The sequence below is a fragment of the Dendrobates tinctorius genome, unplaced genomic scaffold (genome assembly GCF_039654945.1).
Source record: "Dendrobates tinctorius isolate UK_male_01 unplaced genomic scaffold, ASM3965494v1 ptg000111l, whole genome shotgun sequence".
Lineage (NCBI taxonomy): Eukaryota > Metazoa > Chordata > Amphibia > Anura > Dendrobatidae > Dendrobates > Dendrobates tinctorius.
Genome location: NW_027361779.1, coordinates 17,582,353 through 17,602,277, shown reverse-complemented (window position 1 = coordinate 17,602,277; position 19,925 = coordinate 17,582,353). Strand labels below are relative to the sequence as shown.

Below are 19,925 nucleotides of genomic sequence, written 5' to 3'. Positions count from 1 at the left end.
GGGTGGTGGTTCCCCCGATGTAGATGCCAGAAATGTAAGTTTTTTGCCTATCACTAATCGGTGCCAGTATATTTGGATCTTAAAGGACCACTGTAATAGGCAGAAAAATCTTGGCTTGCCATTTGCTTCATGCTGCTTCCAACCAGTTAGAGCCATAAAACTACACTGTGGCGGCTGCCAGCCCACCAGCATCACGTTGCACGGAGTGTGTAGCTGGAGGGGAAAGGGAGTGGGGAAAGCTGTAAAGGGGATCGTGGCTGCAGCATGAAAGTCACATACCAAGGAGATGTAGCAGAGCTGTGTGCGCGTGACTTCCACAATAAAGAAAAAATAGGTCATATTTCCTGACATTGATTATAAAATCAATTATTTTTAATGCAAAATTAAATGTACACCTTCAATAGTTTATTTCTTAATTTTTACTTCAGCCACAAGAGGCTGCCATTTGTATTTGAGGTGGTGTAGGTTTCTGAGTACGACACTTACACATCTCAAATACGGCAGCCCCTGGGAATATGAGAGTGCGGTCGCCGTCCGACTGCATTTCTTGTATTGCGACTGGTCCTTCATCTAGCTATGACCTGGGCATGCCCCCTGGGCTGTCCATTTCACAGATGTGGGAGGAGATTGCAACCACCTTTGAGAAGCCTGCAGTGTATTCTGCAGGCTACACATTGAGATCATCCATCTGCTCTGCTCCGAACACACTGAATAGGATGCTGAGTGGGAGTACAGGGAAGGTAAGTACAAGCGTTTAATTGTTTTCTATGCTTAGAATGGATGGGGGCCACATACCAGGATGGAGCCTTATACCAAGATGAACTGTATGGGGCACATTATACTGTGATGCACATTTTACTGTGGTGCACTATATGAGAATGTTATACTGTAGGGCACTATATGAGGCTATTATAATGTGGACCATTATGTGGGACCTTTTTACTTTAGAGCACTATGTGTGACCATAATATTGTGTAGCACTATGTGAGGCCACTGTACTGTGTAGCACTATATGGGGCCATTATACTGTGATGCACTATATGGGACCATTATACTGTAGTGCACTATATAGGGCTGTTACACTATAGACTCTGTAGAGCACTATGTGAGGCCATTATATTGTAGGGTACTATATGGGGTAATTATACTCTGGCCTCTCCATTACTAACATGAGTTCTTGAAGTTCTTTTGACAACTCACAGCTGTGATCAACCCCAACTACCATTACCCCGATTGCCACTACACCAGGGCAATCAGGAAGAGCTGGGCAAAGTGCCATAATTTTAGCATGAAATGTGGTGCGCCAATTCTGGGGTGGTTGCGGGCTTGTATTTTTAGGCTGGGAAGTGACAGATAATCAGGGACTTTCCCAACCTGATCCTATCAGCTCACAGCTGTCTCCTTTACCTTAGCTGGTTACCAAAAATAAGGGGGACCCACATTTCATTTTTGTTTTGGATAACAAGGCTTAACATCCTTCAGTACCACTTGGCACTAAAGGGTGCAAGTTTATTATATGTAGGGGGGCTTGTGAAATCATGTCTTCAGGATATAGATATATATATATATATATATATATATATATATATTCTATTTATCTATCCATTTGGGGCCATTATACTGTGGAACATTATGTGTGACCATTATACTGTATGGTGAACTAGGTTGGGCCATTATACAGTGAAGCACTATGTAGGGCCCATTGAACTATATGGGGAATCTAGGGGATGTGAGTTATGCTCTTCCATGATCCCCCTGATTTTTTTTTTGGAGAGGGGCAATTGTGTGACCCCCCACTCTGTTCAGTTCTATGGGATCAGTGGAGTATTGTCACCCTACACTGTTCATTTCTATGGGAGCAGTGGTGTAATGTGTGACCCCACTCTGTCCACGTCTATAGGAGCAGTGATGTAATGTGTGACCCCGCTCTCTCTTCTACTTCTACGGGAGCAGTAGTGTAACGTTTTACCCTGCTCTGTCTATTTCTCTGAGAGTTGTAATATTGTGGACGGAGTGGAGTCACACATTACATACGTTAGATACTGCCCTTCTAATCCCATCCTCTGTCATACACTTTGCTGAGCTCAGTATCTAATGCAATCAGGTGATAAACTGCATTAGCCTTGTATCTCATCCAAGCATGTGTTACTCTGTGTATTTAAATAGCTCAAATGATATGCTTCATGTATCTAACTCCAGTTTATGATACTGTGAGCTGCACTAACTAAACGAGTCAGCACTACTGGCCATCCTCGTTGACACTGTCTACTTGTCAGTAACACTTTGCAGTCACCAACAAAATGGCTCCTCACTGTGATCCTAAACTTCATCCTTTCTTCTCCTGTAGCAAACACCCAGAAAGGGGAGGAGACAGGTGACATCACACACATGTGAGCAGATCCAGCCCACATTTACTGCAGTTGTAATGTGAGCTGGTTGTTCACTAGGTTATCATGGCAAATTTCAGCAGCTGCTCCACCTAGTGTTTAAATGTAAATATACCAAACCATCTTATAATTATTTTTCATATTTTGCTTAATTAAAAACAAATAATATTTTTAAAAAATAAAACTTCACATTTTTTCAATTGTTGAAAAAAACAGTTTTTGACAGCACCTTCCCTTTAAACCAGTTAGTTATGCTGTAAAAAATAATTTAATAACATTTATCATGTGTATACTTTACATCTGCATCATTTTTTAAACAGATTCTTTTAGGAGGTTACAAGGATGAAAAGATTATTAGCAATTGCTCATTTTTCCAACAAAATTTACAAAAGGGTTTTTTTAGGGACCACATCATGTTTCAAATGACTTTGAGGGGTCTGTATGACAGAAAATACCCGAAGAGCTCAAAACCACATTCAGAAAGTTTAACCCCTTAGGTGCTTCACAGTAATTAAAGCAATATGGAAGGAAAAAATGGAGCATTTTCATTTTTCCATGTCATGTTTGCAAATCCCCTGATGTACATAAAATATGGAAATCCCCTATAAGTGACCCCAGTTTGGAAAATACACCACTCAAGGCTTTTATCTAGAGGTGTGGTGAGCATTTTGAACCTACAGGTGCTTCACAGAATACTCTAACGTTGAGCTGTGAAAATGAAAAAAATTCTTATTACCACAAAAATGTTGTTTTAGCCCCAAATATTTTGTTCTCACAAGGCTAACAGGAGAAAATTGACCATACAATTTGTTGTGCAATTTCTCCTGAGTATGTCAATACCCCATATATGGTGGAAAACTATGGTTTGGGGTCACATCAGGGCTTGGAATGGAAGGAGCACCAATTGAATTCTGAAGGATAATTTTGGCTGCAGCAGATTGTGGATGCCATGTCACATTTGAAAAGCTGAGCCCATGACATGCCAAAAGAGCAGACACGCCAATAAGTGACTGTATTTTGGAAACCATACCTTAAGGAATTCATTTTTAACCCTCAGGTGATTTACAGAATTGTATAACATTTAGCTGAGTCAGTGGAAAATTACCATTTTTTGCACTAAAATGTTTCTTTAGCTCCAAGTTTTCAAGTTTCAAAAGGGATAATAGGAGAATTTTTCTTGAGTAAGCCAATACCTTATGTGGTCGAAACCTACTTTTGAAGCATAGTGCAAATATAATTAGGGAAAGAGCACTGCATTGTACTGCATATTTTGTTGGAATGGTTTGAAGGTGCCATGTTACAATGGCCGAAACAGCAGAACCCACCCCCCCTGTAAGTGACTCCATTTTACATACTACACCTATCAATAAAATTCATCTAGGAGTAAAAAGATTTGTATTGACACCACATGTATCACATAATTTCATACCATTTAGATGTGAAAAGAAAATAATTAGCACAAAATTTTGCTTTAGCCCCAGATTTTACATGGTCACAAGGAGAAATAGATAAAAATTGCACCAAAATTTGTCACACAATTTCTGCTGAATATGGCAATATCCCATATGTGTCTGTATAGTGCGGCTTAGCCACAGTGACTCGGAACAGAAGGAGCACTGTTTGACTCTTGGAGAGCAAATGCTGAAGAATAGTTTGCGCACTCCGTATACAGAGCCTCTGAGTGCCAGAAGAGCATAATCTGTTCTCAAGTCTCCACGTTTTGGAAAATTCTCAGAAGGGTGTCATTTGCAGTGATGATTTTTACTCTATGGGTGTTTGCCAGAAACTAACAACAATCAACGTTGCTGAGTGAAAATTACAAATCTGCTGTTGTAGTGCCCGTACATTGTAGTGCCCATACTTGTGCCCAGCTTGTACATCTGGAGACATAGACCCCGTAAATTAAGTGGACTCTCTTTGCTTCAGAAATGCTAATAGTGCATTCTAACTGCAGTTTAGGCACACTGTAGGATTCAGAAGGGAGGGGAGCACAGATTTCTTGAATTTCTTTTGGAGGGCAAGGAGCCATAGAACTTTTCCAGAGCCTTTGTGCTACTAGTAATGTGTAAGGCACCCTATATTGCCATTGATGGATGACTGACTTGAGTAGACACTTGCTTTTTTTGTCGATTGCGTTGCTGCTTTTATTATGAGCACTTACATTGAATTTTCCATTTAAATCTCTTATATGATTAAGATGAAAGCCTTGAGGAACTCATTCACTATAATGAGGCAGCAGGGTTACTGTGGACTCTGTATGGCCTCTGTTCAGCAGTGTCCCATCTTTTGAGAGGTGCACAAAATTGTAGTTGACGTCGCTTTTATGTAAGCTTAAATAAAAAGGACACTGCCGAGTCATTAGGACTGACAGTCCACAGTGCCTCCATCTGCCACATTGTAAGGAACCTTCCGCCGAGGGTTCTGTCTGAATCACATATTTCAGAGTTTTAGATGGAAACCCCAGTGTAAAAGTGTGGAGCGCAAGATAAATGTGAGCTGAACCTTAGTGTGATATTTGGGAGGCAGAATGAACAATTCAACAGCAGGTGAAGAATTGCTTTTATTTTTATGCCTTCTCTCGTGTAGTATAAGAGATTATTCATCTTTATTCTTCAGGCTCATGCGATTACAGCGATGCCAGATTTAGATCTGTTTTTTTATTTATATTTGGCTGCTCTCACATACTTAAAGACTGTCCCGTGAGGATCCCATTTTTGGGGGGACCAGGGTGACAGCTTTCCCATCTGAATAGGGAAATGGCTGTAGTAGGCTTTCTGTTAGTGCTGGAGCCCTGGGAACCATCAGATGTCTTTTCAATCAGCACATCAAGTAAGGAAAGTTTTGTATTATTTGATTCAGAAGTGAAAGTTAGTCTCAGATTATTGATAATCATGGCTTCAACAAACCTTGAAAACCTCTCATTTGTGCCCCTCCAAATTCAAATATGTTGTCAATATATCTTACGCTAGTTTCACTCTAGCATTTCACTGACCTTCGTCGGTCTGCGCACGGCCTCCGCTAAGCTCCACCCCCGGCCATGCCTCTTCCTGGCCGCTCCACCTATGGGTGCATGGTGCTGCATTCGACCTGCGGACCCTATCTTTAGCATTGGGTATGCAGGCCATGCGCGGGTATGTGTTTGCCAGCGCATGCATCCTTTTGACAGTGCGATGACCTGTGCCAAGCGCACAGTGTTGCATTTTGGTGCACTCGGCGCACCGTAAAAAGGACGCATGCGCTGGCAAACGCATACCTGCGCACGGCCTGCGTAGCAATGCTAAAGATAGGGTATGCAGGTCGCATGCAGCGTCATGAGCCCATAGGCGGAGCGGCCGGGAGGAGGCACGGCTGGGGGCGGAGCTTAGCGACAGCCGTGCGCAGACCAGATTATGATGTTTTCACAACCCATTGCACGGGCCTCACCAAAAATCATTGTTTCCTCCCACAAGCCCAGGAGCAGATTAGCATACAAGGATGCACAGGGGCTCCCCATCACAGTGCCCCTAATACAGGCTACACCAGCCTGTATTATGGTCACACTGCACCACGCTGTATTACAGCCCCCTTTAAGAAGTATTCAACCACCTCCATGCCTTTGGAGTGTGGAATGGAGGAATAGAATGCTTCCACATCAATACTATTCAGGATGTTATCCTATTCCAAGAGCAGTCCTTCAATTTTACTTAAGAGGTTGGTCGTATCTCAAGTATAAGAGTTGAGATACAACAAAAGGCTTGAGCATTCTGTCAAGGTAGATACCCATATTTTGGGTGAGGCTATTTACCTCCATATGATTGGTCTGCCCTTAATTAGATTAAGAAATGACGCTGGAAATCACATTGATGCTTTCACATTTGCACTTCATTCGGGATCTATGCGTTCCACTGAGAGGAAGTGATGGTGGTCAGGTGACCGGAAGTGAAGGGTTTGGCCAGGAAATTCTATACTATTTGAATGGGACCGGGCTGCAGGCAATTTCCTGACAGAAGGCTGTAATTACAGCACAATACGGTTGAGTCCTCAACTGTGGCTACTGTTCCCCTGATGAGTCACACAAAAGGATGAAATGTGTTGGGTGGTGGTCACTTTATTATGACAGCACTATCCCAACTCCTGCTATAGGCTAAAGATTGGCATTTCACATGCTCTCATCCTGTTTGAAGTTTGAGGACAGATGTCTGTGGAAGTTATTTTGCCTGCATTTGGGTGAGAGACCATTCAATTTACTCATCTGGCTTCATTGGCCTATACATGGTTTTCATAAATGTTCATCTTGTTACACCCAATTGGTTTTATATTGAATGACAGTGGAATTAGGCTTATATTATCCTCATACAACTCGTTTTCTGCAACAAAAATTTACCCAACCAACCTTTGTTGCTAGCAAGGTCTTTTTTGTTCTATATTTGTGTGTCTTTTTTGTAGTGCTTTGTATTTTACATATTAATGATATAGTAAATGTTAAGTTTTAAAAATCCCTATTTTGGCTTAAAATACTATATGTATCCTGTGGTATTGAAACCCTTTTTGGAGTTTTTTCTTTAGTGAAAATTGAATACGCTATTATTACAGGCTGCCCAGAGGCAATGAAGAGCTGTCCTTGGTAGTAGTTGTATGGTCTAGGTTTTCTGTGTCCCCCCAGTCACGCTCCAATGATGCCCCTGAGCTGATTTGAGTGACACTGCTGTGAACACAGTTGTTCATTTTCCTTCTCCTCATCCTCCCAAACTGTACCCTGGTAGTACTGTTGGGTACCTGGCTGCTGTTGGTACAGTAATCCACCCTCTGAGCCATGTGTGGACGACAGGTCTGATAGAGGTGTGAATTGGCCCTGCTCCTCTTCCTCCTGTGCCACCACCTCATCCACCATTACCTAAATTGTTTTTTCCAGCAGTCATATAAGGTATAGTGGCATAGTAGAATATTTGAAGCAATGCAACATGGCACACACATCCCGCATGGAGGCCCACTCATTGGTGGTGAAATAGTGTTCTGCAGAGCAACTCAGCTATGCGTGCTGCAGCTGAAATTTCACTATTTCCTACTGCTGCTTGCACAGTCTCTCCAGCATATGCAAGGTAGATTTCTACCTTGCTGGTGCGTCCCATATGTGGTGGTGAGTGGGAAGGCAGAAGTGATGCTGCAGCGCATACAGGCAAGTAGCAGAGTGAGAATGCTGAAAGCGCACACACTACCTGCACTTGCAGCAGCAGCTCTGAAATGTGCAGAGTTTTTAAGGCAGCTCTACACTACCAAATTTAGCACATGCCCCAGGCAAGGGATGTGCGTCAAACATGCTAGTCTCACAGCTGCTACAAGATTTCACTGATTATTGCACACTTCCATGATGAGTTTGAGGTTCACTGGCACCAACCACTCATCTGTCTGCAGTTTGATCCCAGTCCACAGCTCCTGTGCGGTGTGGGATTTGTCCCTCAAAAAGATCAGTTTCAGAACAGAACAGCCTGCTGTCATTTCCCCCTGGCTGAGCTGAAGTTTGTGGTGAAGTTTTTACTGTGACTGGATGAGGAAGTGGTGGAAGAAGCAGAGTAAGAGGGAGAGGCAACCTGGATAGAAAAACATCCAGCAATCCTTGGTGGTGGTAAGACATGCACTGGAATGCTTTCCGCCTCTGTCCCAGCCACCGCTATATTTACCCAGTGGGCAGTTAGGGAGATGTAATGTGCTTACTAGTTCACATATCTGTGGTTATGTGGACCTTGCCGCTGATGACCTTGTGCATTGCACACCTGATTTGGTCCACAACATGTGTGTGCAGGGCAGGGATGGTCAGCCTAGAAAACTAGTACTAGTAGAACAACCTACTGTGGATCAGCCACCGCCATCAGCATTTCAGTTGCCAGGAAATTGGAAATGCTGTCATTCAGGACCATGGCTCGTGGGAGGGTAGGAATTGTTTCTTCTTTCTCTTGAGGGTTTGGGTGGTGGAACGCTGAACACTTCCATGGTGGGGTGGTGCTTGGTGATACTGTTGATGGTGGTGCTATCACATCCTTTCTTTGCAGGAGGCAGGTGGTCCTGTTGATCGTGGTGAGGAACAGGCCAAGATTGCAGTAGAAGGAGGACCAGGAGGAGGCTCAGATCTGTCTTGCTTTTTAAGGTATATTCTCCACTGCAGAGCAGAATAGTTACTGAAGCTGAAAGTGTTACCATCAGAAATAACATCTTGTTGTGAGAAGATTGATGTGGCATGTTTTACGCTATGCCATTCACTTCCTCCCAACTAATATGATTGCCACAGGCAAAGAAGTTAAAGTATGACCTACATTTGATACTACTAAAACAGGGATGGCTGTTGCTGCTAGTAGCTTAGTAGCTTTTCTCATACTACTACGTCCATTTCCATCTCCACGATTAGATCATCTCCAAACACAACCAATGCAAGCTGCTGTTATGGTGCTCATAGGGGTTATCGCCAAGCTTTCCACAAGACCAGAACAGCAGAAGAACTATTTTATAGTGGTATATGTATATTAGAGCCTGGGTTTCTATCCGTGAGGGCATTGTGATGATGTCATTTAGTAGCTGTCAATCTGAATCCCTTTCGTTTGTAGAGGTTCCAAATTGTACATAAAATCCCAATCCATGAACTCCCAATTAATGCTGATTTTAGAAATTCTGTGTAATGAACGTTTAATTATTATTTAACATTCAGTCTAAAATGACACTCACTACACTGCCTTGTTTTATAAATTTACTAGATGGGAGATAAACTTTAAATCAGCATAAAATTAAAGCAAGCATTAAAATTCCCCTGAAGCTGCAGACTAAAAGCTGAATTTGTAATGTGATTAAATTACACATATAACGTGAACAGAGGTGATCCAATAATTGAGATCTACGGAAGTTAAACTAATGATAGAAAATTGGTGAAAAATATTTCCTGAGCGTCTGCTTTTAAACCCTGATATACATTTTAAATTTGTAATCCTTAGCGTCATACTCCGTGATTTTATGGATTCTGATGTTATATCCATGGATGCTTACATTCGTTATAGAATCACACTTGTGCACATGATGCACTCATGCAGGGAAATTCTAATGATATGTACATAGGATAATGCCTCAACTGTATACCCACTCACATTTACAAAAATACACTAAAAATATATATATAATTGTTGGGCAACTATTAATATGTAGAATTATCATGCAATTCAATGAAAAACACATTTTCCCATCTTCCCTAGTTCTGAATGCTTATAGCTAAGCCAACATTTTTTGTAACTTCTGAATAGGTTTCAGGTCAGGTGAGGAAGTAGGCCATGTAATTTATTTTAATCTTTAAAGGTGCTTTCCAGCAAACAAAGGACATATCAATAATAAATCTTGGACTAAAAATAAGTTTCACAATTGAATGTTTTTTAAAAAATGTTCCTTTTCTGAGATAATCATATAAATGTGTACCTACTGTGTTATGCCTATGTCCAGCCGAGCAGAAACATGGTCTGATCATACCACAGCTCCTTGGCAGGGGAGGATGAAAGAATATACAGACATTAAAGAATAGATAAGAAATTCCTGACTAGAAGATGTGTGGCAGGTTAGGGCCAGACTCAGCTGCACTAGAGCTACAGTATGGATGACATTGTGGACAATGAGAAGATATTCGGCTGAGTGTAATTTATCGGTGCTGGTGGCAGCAGAAGAGTGTTACAATCAGTCAATCGACAGCAGGAATTGATGCATGAATGTCTGCATGAACCATGTCTGATTCATTTTGGTAAACATTCAGTTTTCCACATGTGGCACATACAGTGGGGAGAAAAGTATTTAGTCAGCCACGAATTATGCAAGTTCTCCCACATTAAAAGATGAGAGAGGCCTGTAATTGACATCAAACAAATCCAGAAAAATCACCTTGTCTGATTTGGCAAGATTTATTTTGCAAATTATGGTGGAAAATAAGTATTTGATCATTAACAAAAGTTCATCTCAATATTTTGTTATATATCCTTTGTTGGCAATGACAGAGGTCAAACGTTTTCTGTAAGTCTTCACAAGGTTGGCACACACTGTTGGTGGTATGTTGGCCCATCCCTCCATGCAGATCTCCACTAGAGCAGTGATGTTTTGGGTCTGTCGCTGGGCAACACGGATTTTCAAATCCCTCCAAAGGTTTTCTATGGGGTTGAGATCTGGAGACTGGCTAAGCCACTCCAGGACCTTCATATGCTTCTTACAAGGCCACAACATCATTGCCCTGGTGATGTGCTTGGGATCATTATTTTATGCTGAAAAACCCATCCATGTTTCATCTTCAATGCCCTTGCTGATGGAAGTAGGTTTGCACTCAAAATCTCATGATACATGGCCCCATTCTTTCATGTACCAGTCGCCCTTTCCCTTTGCAGAGAAGCAGCCCCAAAGCATGATGTTGCCACTCCCATGCTTCACAGTAGGTATGGTTTTCTTTGGATGCAACTCCGCATTCTGTCTCCTCCAAACACGATGAGTTTTGTTTTTACCAAACAGTTCTACTTTGGTTCCATCAGACCATTTGACATTCTCCCAATACTCTTTTGGATAATCCAAATGCTCTCTAGCAAATTTCAGAGGGTCGCGGACATGTACTGACTTAAGCAGGGGGACACGTCTGGCACGGCAGGATCTGAGTCCCTGGTGGTGTAGTGTGTTACTGATGGTAGCCTTTGTTACGGTGGTCCCAGCTCTATGCAGGTCATTCACTACAGCCCCCGTGTGGTTATGGGATTTTTGCTCACCATTCTTGTAATCATTTTGACCCCACCGGGTGAGATCTTGCGTGGAGCCCCAAATCGAGGGAGATTATCAGTGGTCTTGTATGTCTTCCATTTTCTTATTATTGCTCCCACAGTTGATTTCATCACACCAAGCTGCTTGCCTATTGCAGATTTTGTCTTCCCAGCCTGGTGCATGGCTACAATTTTGTTTCTGGTGTCCTTCGATAGCTCTTTGGTCTTCACCATAGTGGAGTTTGGAGTGTGACTGTTTGAAGTTGTGGACAGGTGTTTTTTATATTGATAACAAGTTCAAACAGGTGCCATTACTACTGGTAATGAGTGAAGGACAGAGGAGCTTCTTAAAGAAGAAATTAGAGGTCTGTGAGAGCCAGAAATATTGCATGTTTTTAGGTGACCAAATACTTGTTTTCCACCATAATATGAAAAATAATCTTTCCAAATCAGACAAGATGATTTTCTGGATTTGTTTTCTCATTTTGATTCTCATAGTTGTGGTCTACCTATGATGTCAATTACAGGCCGCTTTCATCTTTTTAAGTGGGAGAACTTGCACAATTGGTGGCTGACTAAATACTTTTTTCCCCACTGTATATTAACCCCTTACCTACAATTGACGTAATATTTCGTCCATGTGACCATGGACCTAATTACCATGGACGGAATATTACATCATCGCGATCAGCGGCGCCCACGTGGTGAGCGCCGCTGATCGCGGCCGAGTGTCAGCTAATTATCATAGCTGACACCCGGCACAATGTGTCAGGGGCGGTCACGGACCGCCCCGACACGTTAACCCCTTGCACACCGCGATCAAACGCGATCGCGGTGTACCGGGGTTAAAGGGAAGCATCGGCAGGGAGGGGGCTCCCTCCGTGCTTCCCTGAGCCCCCCACGGCAGCGCAATGTGCAGCGCTGCTGCGGGGGGCTCTTTCCCTACAGGCCCCCGGATCCAAGATGGCGACGGGGGCCTGCAGGGAGCTGACTTCCTCACTGCCTGCAAAGCGCAGGCATGAGGAAGTCTGCAGCAGTGCCTGTGACAGATCGCTGATCTGTCACAGTGATCTGTGATGTGACAGATCAGCGATCTGTCAGATCAGCGATCTGTCACAGGACAGTGATGTCCCACCAGGGACAAGGTAATAAAGTAAAAAAAAAAAAAAAAAGTGTTAAAAATAATTAAAAAAAAATCGCTAAATAAATTAGTAAAAAAAAAAAAATATTCCCCAATAAATCCATTTTTTCAAAATAAAAAAAACCAAAAACAATAAAAGTACACATATTTGGTATCGCCACGTCCGTAATGACCTGCCCTATAAAACTGTCCCATTAGTTAACCCCTTTAGCGAACCCCTTAAAAAATAAAAATAAAAAACGAAGCAAAAAATAATGATTTATTATCATACCACCAAACAAAACGTGCAATAACGCGCGATCAAAAAGACGCATATAAATATGCATGGTACCGCTGAAAACGTCATCTTGTCCCGCAAAAAACGAGCAGCCATACAGCATCATCCGCAAAAAAATAAAAAAGTTATAGCTCGCAGAATAAAGCGATACAAAAATAATTATTTTTTATATAAAATTGTTTTCATTGCAAAAAACCGACAAAACATAAAAAAAGACCTAAATGAGGTATTGCTGTAACCGTACTGACCCGAAGAATAAAAACGCGTTATCAATTTTACCGCACGCGGAATGGTGTAAACGCATCCCCCAAAAGAAATTCATGAAACGCTGGTTTTTGTTCATTCTGCGTCCCAAAAATCGGAATAAAAAGCGATCAAAAAATGTCACGTGCCCGAAAATGGTACCAATAAAAACGTCAACTCATCCCGCAAAAAATAAGACCTCACATGACTCGGTGGGTCAAAATACGGAAAAATTATAGCTCACAATATGTGGTGATGCAAAAACTATTTTTACAATAAAAAGCGTCTTTTAGCGTGCGATAGCCCCCAAACATAAAAACCGCCATAAATCGTAAATCAAACCCCCGTTATCACCCCCTTAGTTAGGGAAAAATAATAAAACTAAAAGAAAATGTATTTATTTCCATTTTCCCGCTAGGGTTAGGGTTAGGGCTAGGGTTAGGGTTAGGGCTAGGGCTAGGGTTAGGGCTAGGGCTCAGATTAGAGTTAGGGGTGTGTTGAGGTTAGGGTTGGAGTTATAATTGGGGGTTTCCACTGTTTGGGCACATCAGGTGCTCTCCAAAGGCAACATGGCGTCTGATCTCAATTCCAGCCAATTCTGCGTTGAAAAAGTCAAATGGTGCTCCTTCCCTTCCAAGCTCTGCCATGTGCCCAAACAGTGTTTTACCCCCACATGTAGGGTATCAGCCTACTCAGGACAAATTACAAAACTACTTTTGGGGTCCAATTTCTCCTGTTACCCTTAGGAAAATAAAAAATTGGGGGCAAAAATATAATTTTGCGGAAAAAAATGTTTTTTTTTATTTTCACGCCCAGGCGTTATAAACTTCTGTGAAGCACTTGGGGGATCAAAATGCTCTCCACACATCTAGATAAGCTCTGTGGGGGGTCTAGTTTCCAAAATGGGGTCACTTGTGGGGAGTTTCAATAGTTTAGGTACATCAGGGGCTCTCCAAACGCACATGACACCCGCATACCAATCCATCAAAGTCTGCATTCCAAAACGTCACTACTTCCCTTCCGAGCCCTGACGTGTGCCCATACAGTAGTTTTCTCCCACATATGAGGTATCAGCGTACTCAGGACAAATTGGACAACAACTTTTGGGGTCCAATTTCTCCTGTTACCCTTGGGAAAATAAAAAAAATGAGGACTAAAAGATGATGTTTGTTGAAAAAATACGATATTTTTATTTTCATGCCCGGTCGTTATAAACTTCAGTGAAGCACTGGGGGGTTCAAAGTGCTCACCACACATCTAGATAAGTTCCTTGGGGGGTCTAGATTCCAAAATGGTGTCATTTGTGGGGGGTTTCCACTGTTTTGGTACATCAGGGGTTTTCCAATCGCGACATGGTGTCCGATCTCAATTCTAGCCAAAAACGTCAAATGGCGCTGCTTCCCTTCCGAGCTCTGCTATGCGCCCAAATAGTCATTTACACCCACATATGGGGTATCAGCATACTCAGGACAAATTGCACAATAACTTTTAGGGTCCTGTTACCCTTGGAAAAATAAAAATTGGGTGTGAAAAGATCATTTTTGTGGAAAAAATATGATTTTTTAATTGTACCGCTGTACGTTATAAACTTCTGTGAAGCCCTTGTGGGTTCAAAGTTCTCACCACATATCTAGATAAGTTCCTTGGGGGGTCTAGTTTCCAAAATGGGGTCACTTGGGGGGTTTCCACTGTTTAGGTACATCAGGGGCTCTCCAAACGCGACATGGCGTCCGATCTGAATTCCAGCCAATTTTGCATTGAAAAAGTCAAACGGCGCTCCTTCCCTACTGAGGTCTGCCATGCGCCGAAACAGTGGTTCCCCCCACATATCAGGTATCAGCGTACTCAGGACAAATTGCACAATAACTTTTGCAGTCCAATTTCTCCTGTTACCCTTGGTAAAATAAAGAAAATTGAACCTGAAGTATTTTTTTTGTGAAAAAAAGTTAAATGTTCATTTTTTTTTAATATTCAAAAAATTCCTGTGACGCACCTAAAGGGTTAATAAACTTCTTGAATGTAGTTTTAAGCACCTTAAGGGGTGCAGTTTTTAGAATGGTGTCAGTTTTGGGTATTTTCTATCATATAGACCCCTCAAAGTGGCTTCAAATGTGAAGTGGTCCCTAAAAATAAAATGGTGTTGCAAAAATGAGAAATCGCTGGTCAATTTTTAACCCTTATAACTTCCTAACAAAAAAAAATTTTGGTTCCAAAATTGTGCTGATGTAAAGTAAACATGTGGGAAATGTTATGTATTAAGTTTTTTGTGTGCCGTATCGCTGTGATTTAAGGGCATAAAAATTCAAAGTTGGAAAATTGCGAAATTTTCAAAATTTTCGCCAAATTTCCGTTTTTTTCACAAATAAACGCAAGTTAATTTAATGCAATTTTACCACTAACATGAAGTACAATATGTCACGAGAAAACAATGTCAGAATCACCGGGATCCATGAAAGCGTTCCAGAGTTATGACCTCATAAAGGTACAGTGGTCAGAATTGTAAAAATTGGCCCGGGAGTTAACGTGCAAACCACCCTTGGTAGTGAAGGGGTTAAGTGGTTCACAGGAATATAGATAGTGTAACAAATTAATAGAAATGCCAATAGCATGTTTACTATCAGGATAATTTATAATCCAAAATGTCTGTAAGAAGATACTTCATATTCCTGAATAATCATAATAAAGAAAAAGGGAGTGCTGTCTTCATCAAAATAATACAAATGTATTGATTACATATAGTGGTTCAGTATGACACAGTAAAAAACAGATGTAAACAAAGAACAATTCATGTAGTCACTCAGGGAATAAATAATAAGCTTGGGTACAAAGCGCTTTTGATCATACTCAATAACTACAAAGGAATAAAGTGTCATGCTTAAACTGTGGATTAAATATTAGGTTCATGAGGCTCTCACTGAATAAAGTGAACTAGTGCAGTATTGTAAACTGAAGTTCACAGGAATGCCAATGAATTAACGGCAACTAAGCCAAAATGGTGAGGTGATTGGCAGCAAAGTAATAAAGTGCATGTGCCACAGAATTAGGATCCATATCACTTTCCCATAGTCATATGCAACTGCACAGTACAATTCCCAAGGATCAGCCCTGGACCCACGTTTCACGTTAGCTTTTTCAACAGGGATTCCACCTCCTCCTCCCCAGACTGACATCTCGGCTGTGGGCATGCATGTGTGATGTTGGACACCAACTTCGTGGCTTCTGGCCAAGCAGCTACTACATTTAACTTTGGGGGTGAGTGTTTTTATAAATAGGCTGCTTCTACATTGCCCCTATTTATCCTCCCGAAAAAGCTGACGCGGAATGCGCTTTGGGGAACACAACCCATTCTATCAAGGTTGTTCACATGAGAATTTGAATTGTTGCTTTACCATTTTGATACCCATGGTTCATTTACCTGTTCTACCTATAATGCTTATTAGGCTAGTCAGATGAATAATTGTTGCATAGTTAATTACCTTGAACTCCATTTTCCACATATACCTACTTGTTTTGAGGATTAAATTTCCTACCTTATCGTCTTTATTAGGAGTGCTATGGTACATGCAGAGGTCACTCTTTTTGACATAATCGTATTCACTTAGGCTTTCTCAAGATTTTCATTTATTACCCTTGGGAATTATTAGGCTGGTAACATACTTTATGTTCACATGGTTACCTCTAACTCCACATGTATTCTATATATGGTTATGATGAATAGTTTTTCTGCTTTACTCTTTATGTTAGAAGTTATGGTACATGCAGAAATCATTTACTCGGACATGACCATATATTTTTGTAACCATCTAGACTTGCCCTGAATCTCTGTGACCTTTAGGATGTTGAGTATTCCCATCACCATCCTAGAAGACTAATGAATATGATTAGTTATAGACATCGACCTCTGTAAAATACTGTATATTTTCTCTGGGAGTGTATAAAAAAATGGTGAAGGATATTGCACATGGTAGTTTGATTACCCTATGGATTTAGGATGCTTTTACTAGTGGGTCAGTCCCTCGATCCTTGTTCACATTCACGTCACTTGGCAAGTGAAAAGGTTTCTAAATACTAGAGTAGGATTGTCCCACAAGGGTTGCTGTGATGTGGCGGGATGGCTTGTACATTATTTTGATCAAAATTATGTTTACTAAATACCCTTATTATTATTATTATTATTACCTTTATGCATTATTTGCAGTTTATTTTTTACTTTTTATTTCAGGATATTTGTGCTTTTTGTTTTTTGTTTTCTCTGGTTATTGGTCATGTGTTAATATGCACTTACACAGTGCATACACATTAATTTACTTTCTCAGTTCAGACTCCAATTTTTTTTATTTTTTTTTATTTAACCCTTCTGCCTCATATATCTTTGGAACCCTTAAGTGCTCACTGATGACCTGTATGTTTAGTTTCTCATTGTCACTTTACTTTTTTTTATGAATGTTTTAAATATATATTTCTTGTGTATTTAGTAAAATATACCCTTTTATTTCATTGCTTCATGCTTCCTATGTCTTTTGGATATTGCTGATGGTGGATGTGTGGCCCATATAGGCCTGTTTTATTATTTGGATTTAGCTGATCTATTGCTGTTGTTTATCACAGTGTGTTTGGATGGTGATAGACATAAAAGCAAGAACAAACTCGGCTTGCTCATGTGGACACTATTTTTAAAGGTGAAGTGACATCGAGTGTGGATGTTCAGAATGGACTCTCAAATGATTTTAAGAATTCCCTTAAATTTCTTGTAAAAAACTTTACGTACATGGTGGAACAAAGCCTTCTTAGAAAACTATCTTGTTAAGAACATAACCCAAGAGGCTTGAGGATCAGGATTCTCCACGCCTTTCTGGTGGATGAAACTCCAACAGGTGGGAATTGGCGTGGAATGTGTGCTCAATATCCCTAACGGAATTATTGATTGGACTTAACAAGAAAAACATGGAGGCCTTGGAAACTGAAAAAGAGATGACCCAGAAGAAACTTACTGAGACACTCTCCACTGCCCAAATGGACTCCTACAAAAAAGAGCTGGGTAAAATTTTTCCAACTGGGAAAAGTAAGTACAAGATGTCAAAGCAAAAAATTTTTATCGTGACCTACAGGACTAAAAAAATAATATGGTGTATAAATGGCAACATATCCAACCTAGACAGAGATCATTCTGCTTCACTCTCTGCATTAGAGATTATTATGGTACATGCAGAAATCACTTATTTGGACCTGACCATGTACTGTATTTGTAAGCATCTATGCTTGTCCTAGATCTCTATGACCTTTAGGAACAAATTTCCTTTCTGATTTATAAATATTCCCATCACCATCCTAGATGACCAATGCATATGATTAGGTATAGTCATCAACCTCTTTAAAATATTGTATATTTTCTCTGGGAGTGTATTATTAATTGTGTAGGATATTGCACATAGTAATTTGATTACCCTATGGATTTAACCATTCTGCCTTCAATATCTTTGGAACAATGGCTCAATGATGACCTGTATGTTTGGGGTCTTTGTCACTTTACCATTTTTATTAATGTTTTTAAATATATATTTCTTGTGCATTTAATAAAATATACCCTTTTATTTCATTACTGTTTCATGCTTCCTATTTCTTTTGGATATTGCTGGGACCTGAGTATTAGCAAGCATGTTTTAGAAACAGACTAACAAAGTTGCAAAGGCACCTCCCATCAGGTGGAAGTGCCTTAAATAATAAGTGTCTCCCAGCGGGTAGCTGTGGACACATTAGGACAGGGAAAGGGACAGTGTGCAGGGATGTTGGTGCTACAATGTCAGCCATAGATTGATCTTTTAAAAGTCATTGATTCTGACAAAGTATTCCCTGCTTTTTTCAGTAGGTGTGGAAAAGGTCTTTAACAGAATCCATTGAAGAATTTAAAACAAAAAACTTTAGTAAAGTTTGACTTTAACGGCCCGATATTGAAAGCAATCTTGGCTCTCTATGACAATCCATCTGCTAGAGCGGTTTCCAACAATCGTGCATCAGATACTTTTAAGATTTCTAACTGCACCATACAAGGCTTTTTATTATCCACTATTCCTTTTGACCTAATTATGGAGCCATTTGCTGAAAGAATAAGAAATAATAGCATTATTAATGGCGTGCCTACTGAAATTAGAAATTCACTATCATCCTCGAGAGAAATTTCAAAAGGAATCAAAGAATTTGCGAAGGTCTCGTATTATAAAATCAATTGATCTAAATCTAAAATATTAGACTTAAACATAGACAACGAGCTAAAACAATGAATTCAGGATGAGTTTGAATATAAATGAAATGGGCAAACTATCCTGTATCTGGGTATCGAAATTACAAGAGATCCGAACAAATTGATAGAAGTTAACTTACAAACTATTCTGAAGACTATACAAGAAGATTTGTTGAAAATATCTGAACACAAACTCTCATGGTTGGGAAAAATCATAACTAGAGATGAGCGAACATGTTCTGAAAATATTCGCCAAACTCAAATTTGGCAGGAATGTTGCACATTTGGGTTCTTGTTTGGATTCCCAAGCTGTTTTCCTAAAACTTGGCTACGTTTTGTAAATGACTGAGTTCACGAAGGGCTCTTTCAGAAGTCAGTGTTACCGGTAGCAGCATGGGCTACAAAACGTCCTGCACGGGTGCAAACTGATGATACATGGATGACGACCCTATGTCATCAGTGTGACATATACTGGCACCTGGAAATCAGCGGTACAATTCACCCTGTTCACTGGTGTCGGGTGCTGAGCAAGACAGCTCAAATCACCATCTATAAATAAATAAATATAAAAAATTGGTGTTGGGTTCCTCTGTATGTTTGATAACCAGCCAGGCAAAACTGATAGCTGTGGGTTGCATCCCTCAGCAGTTAGCGTCAGTAAGGCTGGTAATCAAAAATAGAGGTGTCCCCAAACACCGTATTTTAAAAAAAAAGCATGATATTCCCTAAAGAAGACAGGTGGAGGCAGGTATTTTCATGCTGGTAAGGAGTCGTGGATAGTGGCCCCCCAGCCTAAAAATAGCAGCATCCAGCCAGAGGTGTATCTAGGCTCTCTAGCACCTGGGGCAAGAATTTGGGTTGGCACCCTCCCTCTCCGCACACATGCAATTTGCAAACATAGTCA

At 40.7% G+C, this 19,925-nt stretch overlaps 1 long non-coding RNA gene across 1 annotated transcript; it reads left to right on the top strand.

Annotated features, from left to right (window-relative positions):
- Positions 1-8,260: 8,260 nt before the first annotated feature.
- Positions 8,261-18,379, top strand: LOC141100850 (uncharacterized). Its single transcript, XR_012234801.1, has 2 exons — positions 8,261-8,508; positions 17,392-18,379. It is a non-coding gene; the product is annotated as an uncharacterized lncRNA (long non-coding RNA).
- The last annotated feature ends 1,546 nt before the right edge of the window (positions 18,380-19,925 follow it).